Source organism: Rattus norvegicus, chromosome 4, assembly GCF_021556685.1.
Source record: "Rattus norvegicus strain SHRSP/BbbUtx chromosome 4, alternate assembly SHRSP_T2T, whole genome shotgun sequence".
In the NCBI taxonomy this organism is placed as follows: domain Eukaryota; kingdom Metazoa; phylum Chordata; class Mammalia; order Rodentia; family Muridae; genus Rattus; species Rattus norvegicus.
The window spans coordinates 60,418,287-60,432,989 of NC_141537.1; the positions used below are offsets into that span (position 1 = coordinate 60,418,287).

Sequence of the window (14,703 nt, forward strand, 5' to 3'; positions counted from 1 at the left end):
AGATAAATCTGAGGCTTGGAATGTGTTAGAAGGCTTGCTCATTCTCATTTTTAAAAGAACTGGGTGTCTCTCCTCTCTCTCTTTTTAAGAAAGAGGAAATGGCAGATGCTTCTGCATGGTTGGAATGAGAGGCACGCTTGCTCTACAAGTGGCAAAGGATTAGAGGCAGAAACCCATTTAATGAAAGGAATCCTTGGACCACCCACAGACACAAGCTCGTTCCCAGGCTCCATGAAGAGACCTGGCAGTGTGTTAGTGTCACAGTTCTGCCAAGTTTGGAGCGGAGTGACATTCACCGGAACCACAATTAGAGGGCTATTTCTTTATCAACTTTCTCTTAGTCATATACGTACAGAGGCTCGGTTCTGTTGGGTAGTGTTGGGCATTACTTGGATCTGGTTGAGGGGGTAGGGAGCTGGAGGGGTTGAGATCCTGGTAGTTTGAGGTTAAGGGGAGGAATCTACTTGCCGCCGTTTCTGTTGCTCTGTTATTTACAAGGTGGCCTGGTACAGGAACAGCCTTCAACAATGCTGCCACTACTCACAGTCAACCCCACATGCGGGCACAGAGGTATGGGCTGGTGGTCCTGTTGTGATAAGATGTGTGCCCAGCACCAAAATGATGTTGGTAGAGATGCCAATAGCAAATGCTGGTCCACGGGGAACCCTGATAGACCTGCTCTGATATAACTTGTTAGACAAAGAGGATGCTAAGCTCAGGATGTGACTCTTACAGATACCTAACCAAAATAAAAGTGTTCTTTTATCAGGAATACATTCAATGATGTAGCACGCTCAGCTGTAAGTAATACTGTGCACTCGTACAGGAATCTTATGAAAGAATTCCTTCACGGTGTAGGCCTGCAGCACACGCACAAAGGTTTCTGTTGTGCCTCTTATGCAGCTCAACAACGAATCATAAAACAGTTACTTCAAGCTGGGTGTGGTGGTGTGCACCTGTAATCTGAGCATTAGGAGGTCAGAGGCAGGAGGATCACTAGCTCAGTCTTTGTAGTGAGTTCCAGGTCAGCCAGGGCCACACAGTGAGACTCTTGACTCCAAAACAGCGACAGAAATTATACTATGCCAGAAGAGTGAGCTGTCTTTCTGGAGAAAACATCACAAACTTGCTGTTATACGAACAGGTGATCACATATTATGCAGCCAAAACACATAAGAAAAACAGGGCTTCAGGCAGAAAATGCTTCAAAAAATTAGGTAAAATTTAAAATTAAAAAAAAAAGTAGTTTGTGATATTTGTCAGCCTCTTTAAAAAATAATTTGATACTATTTATAATTTTAAATAATATTCATGTCTAATTTACATTTGTGAAGTTAGGTCCCATTGACCACAATAAGCCTTTAAAATCATACCCAAGCTTTAGAAGACCTGGGTATGTATACCCTTAGCTATGTGTGGCTTCTCTGACAACCAGAGCAGAAGAGTTTTAATAATATTTGTGATTGAATTTAAGGTTTAATTCCACAAATTACTTTAAAATAGGACTTTTTCCAAATGTGTGTGTGTGTGTGTGTGTGTGTGTGTGTGTGTGTGTGTGTGTGTGTGTGTGCATGTGTGTATGAGAGAGAGAGAGAGAGGGTGAGGGAGAGGGAGAAGAAGGGGAGAGAGGGGGGAGGAGGGAGGGATAGGAAGGAGGGAGGAGGGATGATGGGGCATGTCTGTGCCACAGTGGCTGGTAGAGGCAGGACAATCTCAACTGTTCAGAGCTTCAGAAGCCAGGCTCGCTGGCTGGAGTGTCCCAGGATTCTCCTGTCTCCAGCCCCCATCTTAAAGGAGGCACACCAGGGACAGATGTGCTACTGCACCAGCATTTCATGGGCTTTTGGAACCCAAGCTCGGGTCCTCACATTTGTGCACCAAGTCCTTTTCACACACAGAGCCATCTGTTCTGCCCTAAAAATTCCGATTTGATGAGGTATAGCTTATGCAGAGAAATATGTAGACGTGAGTACACATTGAGAACTTTTGCCAAGAGTGTGTGTGTGTGTGTGTGTGTGTGTGTGTGTGTGTGTGTGTGGCTATGAAGCAGCTCTTGAATCAACATAGAAAACATTTCCACCGTCTTCCAGAATTTCTTTGTGCTGCTTCCCAGTAAACTCTCCCCACACAGAGTAACTCATCACCAGAGATTGGCTTACCTATTGGTGAACCTCGTGGGGAAGGACTTACAGGGTGAGCCCCCTTTGTGACTGGTTTCTTCACTCAGCTTATACGTGGCAGTAATTTCACAGGCCAGGTTGGCTATGCTAAGGCCAAAGCCCCTGCAAACAAGATCTCTGGGCCTACGAGGCTCTCTCTGCAGGAGATTAGCATCAACCTGGTAGACTGCCTGTGATCTGTAGGTGGGATCTGTCCTCACTGCTGTAGATGGATGTCATCCTAGGAGCGAGGCTTACATCGCATAAAAATGCAGAGGTAGGGCACTAGGGCACCTCTTTTCCTCAGCTAGGACAGCCCCTGCTTCCTATCCCTGGGTCTGCCATCTCCAGGGCTTAGAGAACCAACACTCCCCACCCCCACCCTGCTTTCCAAGCCTTAGGAATCAGGCTGAGTTAGAGGCAGCAGCTTTCCTATGTCCCCATCTTGTGGCCACCAGATGTCAGGACTTCTCAGTCGCCATAATGCTCAGAGTCACAACAGACTCTGGCTTTCTCTTCCTCTCTCTACCCACGTCAGCTACATTACATCGACCCACCTCTCCATCTCTCCTCTGTCTCCTGCCAGCCACCTATCTATTATCTATCCAATCTATCCATATGTATACAACATCTCTTCCCACCTTTCTGGATGACTGACTAATGCGTCTTCTGGAGACTTCTCTGCACTGTCGTACACACCAGGAATCCGTTCCTTTTCACTGGTGAGTATTATATCACTGTTTCCTCATTTGTCCGATGAACATTTGGGTTATTTTTACCTTGTTTATTATGAATAAATATGCCATAAACATGTGGCTAAGTCATTTGGGGAAGATGGAATTCCATTTCTCTTGGGGACGTGCTGTAGAATTGCTCCACCCCATGGTAGGTGATGAGTGACACAGTTTTTGAAAGTTGGTCTCAGTTTTAACTTTGAATCGGTAGTTAATGCATGCACTTGTCTAATGTGCTTATGTGCATCCTAAGCACATGCGAAGCGGCATGCTCATGATTCCCTCACTAACAATGATGTTGATCTCTTCTCAGGTACTTACTTGACCAACCGTTCCCTTATCCTATTTTATGAAGTGTTTTCCCAAATAGCTTGCACATTCTAATTCGGGTAATCGTTTATTAATGTTGCATACACTCTGTAAATTCAATTCTGAAGGTAATTCTTTAATTAGTCAGATCCATCTATTGATTATCTATCTATCTATCATCTATCTATCTATCTATCTATCTATCTATCTATCTATCTATCTATCTATCTATCTATCTACCAGCTATCAAACATACATTTTTACACAATCTATAGTCTGTCCTCCATGGCTTCCTTTTTAAATTTTGGAATAGTCTAGAGCTATACAATTCCACCAATGGGGGTTTCTGTAATATTCCACCTTCTCTTGGTTTCCTCTGTGAGTTAATACTTCAAGTTTTCCTCACACGTGGAGGTTTTCCACTTATCTTACCATTGACGTCTAACTTCATTTGGCTGTGGCCAGGCAGCATGGCTACCCCAGCAAGTCAGTCAGCATCCTGTGATCTACCATCATAGTCAACATCTGTGTGTGTGGTGAGAACATTTAAGATCTTCTCTCAGCAAGTTTCTGATGTGCAGCCGAGTAGTCACTACAGCAGCCATGCCGTTGGCTGGCTCTCCGGAACTTTCTTCCTGTCTTTTAACCAACAGCCCACGTCTCCACCATCTTTGCAGCTCCTAGCAATCACCACCCTACACTCTGCTTCTCTGCTTCCATCGAGTGTAGATTCTGCATATAAACGAGCACACGGCTGTGCTCATACCTCTGTGTCTAGATCATTTCTCTCAGTACAACGTCCTCCAGGGAAACCTTGTGACAAATGACAGGATCCCTTTCTCTTCTGACCACATAGCGACCCGCCGTGCACCTCACTTTCACTCACCCACCGTGGATCAGGCTCAACTGGACGGTTTGGAGCCGCTGTGAGCACAGGAAGGCAAGCACGTCTCTGACACACGGAGTTTGTTTCCTTGAGTGTGTAACCCCAGTAATTGTCGGCCATAGAGGGCACTCATTTTTTTTTCTTTTCTATTTTTCAGAGCTGGGGGCCGAACCCAGGGCCTTGCACTTGCGAGGCAAGCACTCTACCACTGAGCTAAATCCCCAACCCCCATAGGGCACTCATTAATGAAGCGTTCTGAGTCACTTATAACTTTATGACCTTAATGTTTACTATCTCGTAGTTACGTTTAGATTTTCTCCTTTCACTGATTAGGTTTTGTTGAGTTTGTTTCTCCCTCCAGGGTTCTTGGTTGGGCCTTGTTCTTAGCCAATCATACTGAGGGAGGGGTGGGTATATGAAGCTGTCCGTCCTCCCCTTGAAAGTTGTCTCTCTTGTGTCTGTGTTCCATGTAAGCCCCCTCACCTCATCCCTCCTTAAAGTGTGCAAAGGTGCCCTAAGCAGAGTTATCCAAGTGGTGTTTTTCAAGGAGGCAGATACTGGGAGAACCTTCTTCTGCTTCCTTGCTGTCGACACCCCAGCCTTCAGCTTCTGATATCAGCTTGCTTGGACTTCATGCCGTTTACTAGTGCAAAGATTAATTCTTTGTACCACACTTCCAACGGTTTTCGTCATTACTCCTTTTCTTTCCTCTCACTCTCATTAGGGGATTGGTGTGAGTGGAGGAGATGTGTGCCTCTGAGGCTCTTCTCACAGTTTTCTTCTCTGTTCTTCAGACTACACATCTCTGCAAACCTATAGAACTGCTGGCCTTTGCTTGTTCAGTGCTGGGGATAGAACCCAGAGCTTTGAGCACATGAGGCCAGAGCTCTACCACTTGGCTGCAACTTGGATCTTGGATCTTTCGATGGCTGAGATCTTACACATTAGAGGAGGAAAGGGATCGAGGTGGGACAGGAGGGAGACAAAAAAACCCCTTTGGTGTCTCTTCCTATAAGGCCACTAATCCTACAACAATAGTCCTTTCCACAGTCATGACCTCACCTAAACACAACTGTCTACCGGAAGTCCTATCTCCAAATAGCATCAAAGTGGAGGATCAAGCTTCCACATGTAGATTCAGAGGGGTTACACATTGAGCCCATGACTAGTCTCAGTGGTCTTCAGGAGGCTCTGAGGTATAAGAGAATTAATTACCCAGCATGCTTTTGAGGTAGGGCTATGCTATTGGGGCATGTGGGTGTGCATGTGCCTGCCTTGCCTGTGTGTCCTCAGTCCTTTGATTATCATGATTAGATTTTCTGTAACCTCATTTTTTTCCCCCATTTGACCTGTGTCCTGTGTCAGGCTAACAACACTTCCAGTTTTAGTGTGATCTTGTGTATTTGTCCTTATGTACCCATGACTTTCTGTGGTAAAGGGAGGTGCTGTTATGGTGCCAGTGATATGTGACAAATTATCATTGTGCCTCATGGTCCTTGGCATCATAAAGAATTCTGCTACTTGCTGGGCAGTGGTGGCGCATACCTTTAATCCCAGCACTCAGGAGGCAGAGGCAGATGGATCCCTGGGAGTTCAAGGCCAGCTTGGTTTACAGAGCAAGTTCCAGGACAGAGAGATCCTGTCATTCATTCATATATATATATATATATATATATATATATATATATATATGCTTTTTATTTGAACAATTTTTTCCAAATTTAATGTTTTCCGATCTTGTTCTTATTCTCCATCTCTTGCTTTTGTATGGCTTTGCAAGCCTGGTACACGTTCACACCTCCTGGGGTTTCGCCGTGTGGAGTCACTCTGACTCTGTCTCCTGACTGCATCTCCAGCTGACATTTGCTCTGTAGTGAACCTGTAAGTATTTTTTTCTTTGAGAGTATTTTTCTTTTCATTTTTACATTCATTTCTTTGCGAATGTCATGTCATGCACCCCGATCCCACTCATCTCCCCTGCCTCTTGTACTTGCCCTCCACCATTGTAACCTTTCCCCTAACAGACTTTATAAAACTCTCATGGTGGAAGCTGTGGTGTGTCGGTGTGTCCCACAGTACACCCTTCTGTCCACACTTCTTTACTTGCAATGTTCATTGTAATGGAACATTGCTGTGGTTTGAGACCTCTGGCTGCTGCTACACTACCAATACTGGATCCTCATGGGATCCTCTCAGATGCCCTGTGTCATGGAGATCCTGCAGCTTTGGATCTGTAGGGCAGGCCCCTTCACTCACTTCTACAGTTCATCGATGAGGTAGATGTTGGGGTGGCTCAGCTCAAAGCCCTGGATCTGGGCCTTTGGTAGTAGCTGAGCTGGTCAGCCTGCGGGGGGGGGGGGGTTGCTCTCCACCCTGCAGGGGGGGGGGCTAGCTCTCCACCCTGCAGGGGCTAGCTCTCCACCCTGCAGGGGCTAGCTCTCCACCCTGGTGAGTGTCTTCTTACTTGCACAGACATGACTGACATTTGCTTTCAGGACTATTTTATTGTTCCATTCCCCATGCCCTTGGCTTTCATACATACCCTGTTCTCTTGACTCTTTAAAATGGCCCGGTGTTTTCAAAATTTCGAAAATGCGTTCCCTTGTTGCTCTCCGCCCTCATGCTGCCTGCCTGCATTTGTTCGAGCCCATGTTTCCCCTCAAGATGGATGAGGGACCACCCACTCCAGCAAGGCGTTATCTGAACTAGTAAATCCCCCTGACTTTATCCCCAAGGCAGGTCACACTGGGAGATACTGGGGGCTACCTCTGCACATGATGGGACCTCTAAAAGCCTTACCTTTATATCTGTGGTGCTTGCCTCAGACAACATGGCACCTCTTCAGTGCAACGTGTCGAGCCTGTGGTTTTATGCAAGGGTTAGTCAGTTGAACGCACAGATTGTGGCTTGCCCTCAGGCCAACAGCCACCTAAATGGGAAACTTGTGAAATGCTGTTAGTCTCCCTGCCAAGTCTATCCCATGATTGATTGCAGTTGCTCTCCATTCGAACTGTTTGAATGGAATCATGGCTGCCACTTGGCAGGAAGTCTGGTCCAAACCTCCAAGATACACTCTTGCTTTAGATTTTCCCATGTTGTCTATCTCTGTCTCTGTCTCTATCTCTGTCTCCGTCTCTGTCTAGCTTCGTACTGAGCATTTGAACATGTAGTTGTTCTAGGTGTTTTCTCTTTGTGTCTGTGAAGGATTCAGGCTATTAATGTGTATGAGTTTCTTTCTGCTTCATTTTGTGGAAAGGAGTTTTTAGTTTAAATCTGTCTGCCTGCTTGCCTGCCTGCCTGCCCATCCATCCATCCATCCATCCATCCATCTATCATCCATCCATCCATCCATCCATCCATCCATCCATCTATCATCCATCTATCTATCTATCTATCTATCTATCTATCTATCTATCTATCTATCTATCTATCTATCTATCTATCTAATCTTTTGTTTGGAAATGTTCCTTCTCTTCCTAGGCTCACAGACCAAGGAAGGGTTAAGGGACATTGTTTGCCACATTGATGGCTCACGAGCACCCTCTTCTGTTAACTTGAAAGAATTGCAGCTTCTTTAATACTTTTTGGGGGGGGGGGGGGGGCGGGTGGTGCCTGTCTTGATTTCTATTCTACTAGTTACGGTTTTTAATAAAAAAAGAAACTTCACTGGCCGCTAATAATGTTTTATTTTTTGATCTGTGTGGTAATTGCAAGAGTGTCCTCATTTTGTGGAGAGCCATTGAGCACTTACTGTATGTGTATAGTATTTATATATGAATGTTATGTGTTTTTGATGATATTACAGAAGAATGTTTTATTGTATCTTTATTGCACATCTATTTTTATTGATTATTTTAGAGGGTCCAATAGCTCCAGCTACACATGTAGTAGAGAATGGTCTTATCTAGTGTCAATAGGAGGGGAGGCCCTTGGTCCTGTGGAGACTTGATGCCCCAGTGTAGGGGGTGCTAGAGCAGTGGGGCAGGCACCCTCATAGAGGCAAAAGGGAGTAGGAGGTGGGATGGGGGGTTGTGGAGGGGAATCTGGGAAGGGGGACAACATTTAAAATGTAAATAAATAAAATAATCAATAAAAATATATACATAATGAATGTTATATTTTAATAAAATGCTAAACATGCACAAGTCCATAATTCTTTAGTGACTAATGGGTTAAGCATTATTATTACATTGAGGAAAATTACCTCCTACACCCCACCTTTATGGCCAATCACACCACCACCCCTTATTTTGAGACAGGGCCTCACTGTTTAACCCCAGCTGACCTGGAACTCACTATGTGACCAGGCTGGCCTCAGATTCAGGCTGTGGGCCTCAGCCTGGCGCTGGCATTAGAGGCGAGCGTCTCTACACCTGGCTTGGTCTACTCATTTTCATCTATTTGTTGCTCTGATCATAAGTGTTTCCTTCATGGTTCTCATGACCCCAACACTGTCTGTGCTCATAGGAAACGAAGCCAGGGATGGGGAAGGTTGGAGCTGGGAGCAGAGCAAAGCATAGCGGTGTGCAGTGTGAGACGATGCTGCTGCTGAGTAGTCTGGAGATACAAGTTCAAAAGAACATAGAGGGTAGAAACATCACTGTGTCCATCCTTAGAAAAGTACAAGGAAGAAGAGGAGGAGGAAGGCTGGGGAGGAGGAAGAAGGGTGGGGGAAGGGAAGGAAGGTCAGGGAGGAGGAGAAAGGTCATGGAGGGTTAAAGTTCACTGTCTAAGTTTGTTGTTGTACACAAAGACAGTTTGTTACTTAGAGATTTTTTTCATTATTTAAGACAGTATACAGGTTCGTGTGTGTGCATGTGGGTGTGGTACATGAGTGCAGGTGTCCACAGAGGGCAAAGATGTCAGATTCCCTGGAGCTGGAGTTATAGGCAGTTGAGCACAGCCTGAGTGGGTGCTGAGAACTAAATTCAGGTCCTCTTTGGGAGAGAAGCAAATGATCTTACCACTGAGCCACCTTGCCACCCCCAAGAGGCAGCTTTTGAAAAAGAGATTGATTTAGTTTTTATTTATGTGTTTGTGTGCAGGAAGTGGAGCCCCAGGAGCTGGAGTTATAGGTGGTTATGAGCACCTGGTGTTGTGGGTGCTGGGAACTGAACTCTGAATACATACATACATACATATATACATACATACATACATATGTATATATATTATATATAATATATATGCATGCATATTTTTTTCCTTTGCAGAGCAGGAGATAAAAATCTTGACAAGTGCTCTACCCCTAAGCTACGTCCCCAGTGAGACTGACGTTTTAACATTAGTATCATGTTACTTTTCACCTTACTTATTCATACTAATAACTGATCGACTCACTCTACAGAATATTCTACATACGTGATTGCTGGTTTTATCTGTCGCCTCCTGTGGGGCTGGCTTTCCACTTTGCCATAAACTGGCGAAAACCCTCAAGGTTAACTGTGACTGGCAGGTGTGCTTTTCCTTGCGCCACACTCTCTCCTTGTCCCTTCCGCTCCCCCTGATTTGCAAGCTCTCCTCCTGTTTTGAAGGTGTGTTGTTTGTCCATCTCTCACAGTTGAGTCATTAAGATAATTAACTGGACATAGAGGAGGTAGGCAGAGGGATCCAACTGGATCGGAAGCGCAGCCTGGCCACTTACATGCTCGGGGACTCATATTTTTAATACTTAAAATTAATGAAGACTCACTGTTTCCTACAAACTTGTTTCATGGAAGTCTTGCCACAAGTGGTTTCCATCCCAACAAACACCATTTCATTTCTTCTGCTCATAAGTCAGGCCGTTGTCATACTTGGGGAGAAAGCCCTGGTTGTGGCTCTAACAGCAAACCCATCTCTCTACATTTGGTATAGTCGACTGCAGGATTTCTCATCTTCTGCTTGGAACCCGTTTATCTCTTCCCTGAGAAGAAACCTCCTGCTCTCCTGGGTCTCTACCAGCAAACTCCCTCCCCCACCCTAGTATCTCTAATCTTGAAGGAAACTCAGTCTCCCTTTTCAATGGTTCCTCCCTCTCATCATTGGTACCACCAGAGTGAAAGCCATCATGAGTTTATTCTCTTTCTCCCTTTTCTCCCAATCCCTTCTCTGTTCCTTTTGCCTGGCTTTCCCTTCCAGAATGTGATTGAATCTTCTCTGGGTGAAGCTTCCCATCCCTTCCCCTAGTCTCACCCTCTCAAAATCGTTCAAGGCACACTTGCTTCTTGTGACTTCAGTGGCCATATGTTGCCTGCCATTTTTCTCAAATCTTTACATCTTTTTGCTATTTATATTCCCTTCAGATGATTGAGTCTAGATCCTTGACTTAAATATCACTTGCATGTAAGTAACTTTCAAATGAATACATCTCCAGGGTCTTTTTGGTGGCACATGTAACCTACGTGTGCCATTGTGCAGTGGACAGCCAAGCCAAAACCTCACTTCCTCTCTTCAAAACCGTTTTTCGTTTGTCCCCTTTTTGGTACACGGCCCCGTCATAAACACAGCAGCTCAATCAAGAGCACCAGAGGCAGCTGGGACCTTTTCCCTTTGATCTCTGCTTTTAATATTTACTTTTAACGTTAACTAACTTATCTGAGACTGTGGGCACACATGTGCCATGGTGTGTGTGCGTGCGTGTGTGAGTGCGTGTGAAGGTCAGAGTCGGTTCTCTCTTCCCACTCTCCTGAAGCAGGGCCTCTCTGTTGCTCCATGTACTCTAGCGGGTCCACGAGTCTCTAGGCAAGCTATCCTCTCCCATCTGAAGTAGGAGAACTGGGACCACAGATGAAGGCCACCACCTTGGACATTATGGTAAGTCATCAGGCTTCTGTGGCCACTGCCTTTTCTCACCGGCTTGATGCTTCTCCAACTCTATTTCCCACCTTTTTGCAAGTTCAATCTGGTTCAAAACGCACCCTCCTAAACCCCATTGCGAGTGGCGTTCAGTGGCATATGCCTGTGCTCCAGCATTCAGCAACCTGAAGTGGGAGATGGACACTCTGAGCCCAGCCTGAGCTCGAAAAGCAAAAAATCCATTTCTATGTTGCTTCGCAGCATCATTTCTTGTTGGTGTGCCTTTGAAGGTGGGTTCTGTGGTTTCATGCTTGCCCTCTACATAACCCTCTGCACTGCAGACAGAATGAGCCCTTTCAGATGGGATCGGCATGCTGCCATCCTCCTGCCTGAAGCCACCGCTGGCTCTGAGGGCCTGACCCCAGTCTGTGTGCTCAGATCTCTGTCTTCCCCTCTGGCCCCAGCTCTCACTGGTCTCTCCTTCCTATGTTCCCCAGTGTGCTTTCTGTTCTTCAGTCCACGGCAGGGTCTTCGTACTTGGAGGTTTCCATAGTAAGAAATGCACTTCCTCCGCACATTCACAGAACGGGGCTCGTGTGAAATGGCGCCCGTCCTGTATGCTATCTCCACATGGCAGTGGTTTAAAACAGGAAAGGTTCACATCTTGCTCGTTCTGTAAGCTGCAGGTTGATGGAAATCCTTGATCCATGATGTCCTCACTCATGGCAGAGGGAGCATCTACTGTCTGGAACAAGGTCTGCTGTCATGCTGGACTTAGAGACAGCTCTGAAGGCCAGGAAACGGACACCAGTATTTGACCTAGAAATGATATATATTGCTTATGCTCCCAAGTCATAAAACAAGTATATGCTGCCACTCAGCCACAGACGGCCAGAAAGGCCAGTCTAGCAGGTGACGCCCCTCCACAGTCCTCAAACTATTTTGTTTGCTCAATGTTTCTCTAGTTTCTCTAGTTTGAGGGAATAAAGGGGATAAACCCACCACTTCACTGAGAATTTTAAAAATACTCTTAAGACCCCAGAGTCCCTCCTTATAAGGTTCTTCCACTTCCAAGGAGCAGCCACTGCCCTGACTTTCAAACAGCTCTGTCTCAGTCAGGGTTTCTATTCCTGCACAAACATCATGACCAAGAAGCAGGTTGGGGAGGAAAGGGTTTATTCAGCTTACACTTCCACATTGCTGTTCATCACCAAAGGAAGTCAGGACTGGAACTCAAGCAGATCAGGAAGCAGGAGCTGCTGCAGAGGCCATGGAGGGATGTTACTGACTTCTTTCCCCTGGTTTGCTCAGCTTCATTTCTTATAGAACCCAGGAAAGCCAGCCCAGGGATGGGACCACCCACAATGGGCTGGGTCCTCCCTCCTTGATCACTAATTTAGAAAATGCCTTACATCTGGGTCTCATGGAGACATTTCCTCAAGGGAGGCTCCTTTCTCTGTGATAACTCCAGCTTGTGTCAAGTCGATGCACAAAACCAGCCAGTATAAGCCCTAAGTTGGATCTCAAGTGCTTCCTGAAGGCCGGTGTGGTACAGACTTGGCCCTCAGTGTGGTGCTGTTGGTAAGGGGTGGGGTTTAGTGGGAGGTTTCTAGAGCATTGGAAGGGTGTGTCCCTGAAAGGGACTGTGGTACCTTGAGCCTTTCCACCTCTTGCTTCCCAGGCTTAAGGTGAGCAAATTTGTTCCACTATAACCATGTGGTCCGGCTGTGATGCAGTGACCTGCCACAGGCCCCAGTGCAATGGAGCTAAGTCGTCATGGTCCAGAATCCCCAAAACCATGCCCCAGTTATCACCCCTCTAAGTGGGTCATCCAAAAATGTGTCCTATTATGGAAATCTGACCAACGCAAATACCATGTTTTTATTATTCATTTGTGTTGGCATGTAGTATACACACATGTACCCATTCATGTGTGTGCAGGAGCATATGGCTGTGAATGTGCCTGTGGAGGCTAGAGGGAAATGCTAGTATGTCCTGTCTTCCTACTTGAGATAAGATATCCTCAATGAACCCAGACCTGGCTGTGGGCTGGATGGGTCGGCTGGCAAGTGCTGGGGACCTACCTGTCTCTGTCCCCTGCACTGTCCCCTGTTCCAGATGCTCACCATTACACGCAGCTTTTTATGTGGGTGCTAGGGATTCAAACTCAGGTCCTCAGGCTTGCTAGGCAAGCATTTTATCCATGGGGCCATCTCAGCATCCAACCTTTCATGTTTGGTTCACCTGTCTGTGCGCCCTTGCTTAGTTCCAGCCACCCTGGACTCGTAGAAGCAGTTGCGTTTTGAAACTGCTCCTTTCAGAGACAGATGGCATGCTTGTGCTTTATGTAGACGGATGGAGGTCACCACTTAAATGTGCTCCTGTTAAGGTTGGGGCACATTAGGTGTCTATAAACAGTGTTTCTGTATCTAAACATCTATCTTGAGGGAAGGAAGCGGGACGTGAGCACATTGAACTTTAGCAGCTAATGTGAAGTCACTTTCAAAGTGGTTTATAGGTAAATCCACTGAGCTGCATCCCCTGTGTCATCAACAGTGGCAGCACAATGTACACCCCACCCCCACCCCTGTGCCCAGCGCCTGCCTTTACTAACATTTGTAGTCTACACTTGTCTTAGTTTTTACTGTTGTGAACAGACGCCATGATCATAGCAAGTGTTATAAGGACAACATTTAATGGGGGCTGACTTACAGGTTCAGAGGTTCAGTCCATGATCATCAAGGTGGGAACATGGCAGCATCCAGGCAGGCCTGGTGAAGGGGGAGCTGAGAGTTCTACATCTTCATCTGAAGTCGGCTAGTGGAAGACTGGCTTCCAGGCACCTAGGATGAGTGTCTCAAGCCCACACCCACAGTGACACACCCACTCCAACAGGACCACACCTCCTAATACTGCCACTCCCTGGTTTGAGCTTACACAAACCATCACATCGCTTTAATTATTGCCCAATCTTCCATCTCCCTTTCTAATACAAGCGTTTCCACATTCTAAGTCCAGCCACGTCTTGCCTCTTCAATAAAGATTATCCTGAGGTAAGCATGACAAATTGTATTTTTTCCTGTTTATAAAGCTTCCATACAGGACACCAATTAGGTCCTTCAGTGGAGCGAAAGACTCTTTTTTTTTTTTTTTTTTTTTTTTCTGATCTGGGGACCGATCTCAGGGCCTTGCGCTTGCTAGGCAAGCGCTCTACCACTGAGCTAAATCCCCAGCCCCGGAGTGAAAGCCTCTTAATCAACTAGTTCACTTGGTGGAGCAAGGGACTTTCAATGATTCCTCCAAACTGCAGGGACTTTAATCTGAATCTTTCAAAAATTGAGAGAGATAAACACATTTTTAAAATCCCACCTCAGGAAGAAGCCGGGTGGGAAGTTCTCATTCTTTCTGAAATCTTAAGTAACAGGCATAAGTTTCTGAGAACCCATTTAGTTGACGCAGATGAGGTGTCTGCAGTGAACACAGATCCACAGCTGACCAGACCAAGCCCCACACGGTGCCCTGTCCTTTGGTCTCTGTTGCTGTGACAGAACACTGACCAGAAGCTACTCGAGGGAAGAAATGGTTTCTCTGACTCACAGGGTACAGCATGTCATCAAGGGAAGCCAAGGCAAGAAACTTGGAGGTAGGAACTGAAGCAGAGACCATGGAAGAGCACTGTTACCTGGCTTGCTCAGCCCAGGACCACCTGCTCAGAGGCGGCACTGCCCACAGTGGGCTGAACTCTCTCACATCGGTCATAATCCAAGAAAATGCCCAAACGCTTTACCCACAGGCCCATCTGACGGAGGCAATTGCTCAGTTGAGGGTTTCTCTTTCC

At 46.1% G+C, this 14,703-nt stretch overlaps 1 long non-coding RNA gene across 1 annotated transcript; it reads right to left on the reverse strand.

The window, feature by feature from the left end:
* Nucleotides 1-9,302: 9,302 nt before the first annotated feature.
* LOC147994785 (uncharacterized) lies at nt 9,303-13,853 on the reverse strand. The gene is made up of 3 exons (XR_015686422.1): nt 13,578-13,853; nt 12,054-12,124; nt 9,303-11,684 (listed from the first exon to the last, which is right to left on the reverse strand). It is a non-coding gene; the product is annotated as an uncharacterized LOC147994785 (long non-coding RNA).
* Between the last annotated feature and the right edge of the window lie 850 nt (nt 13,854-14,703).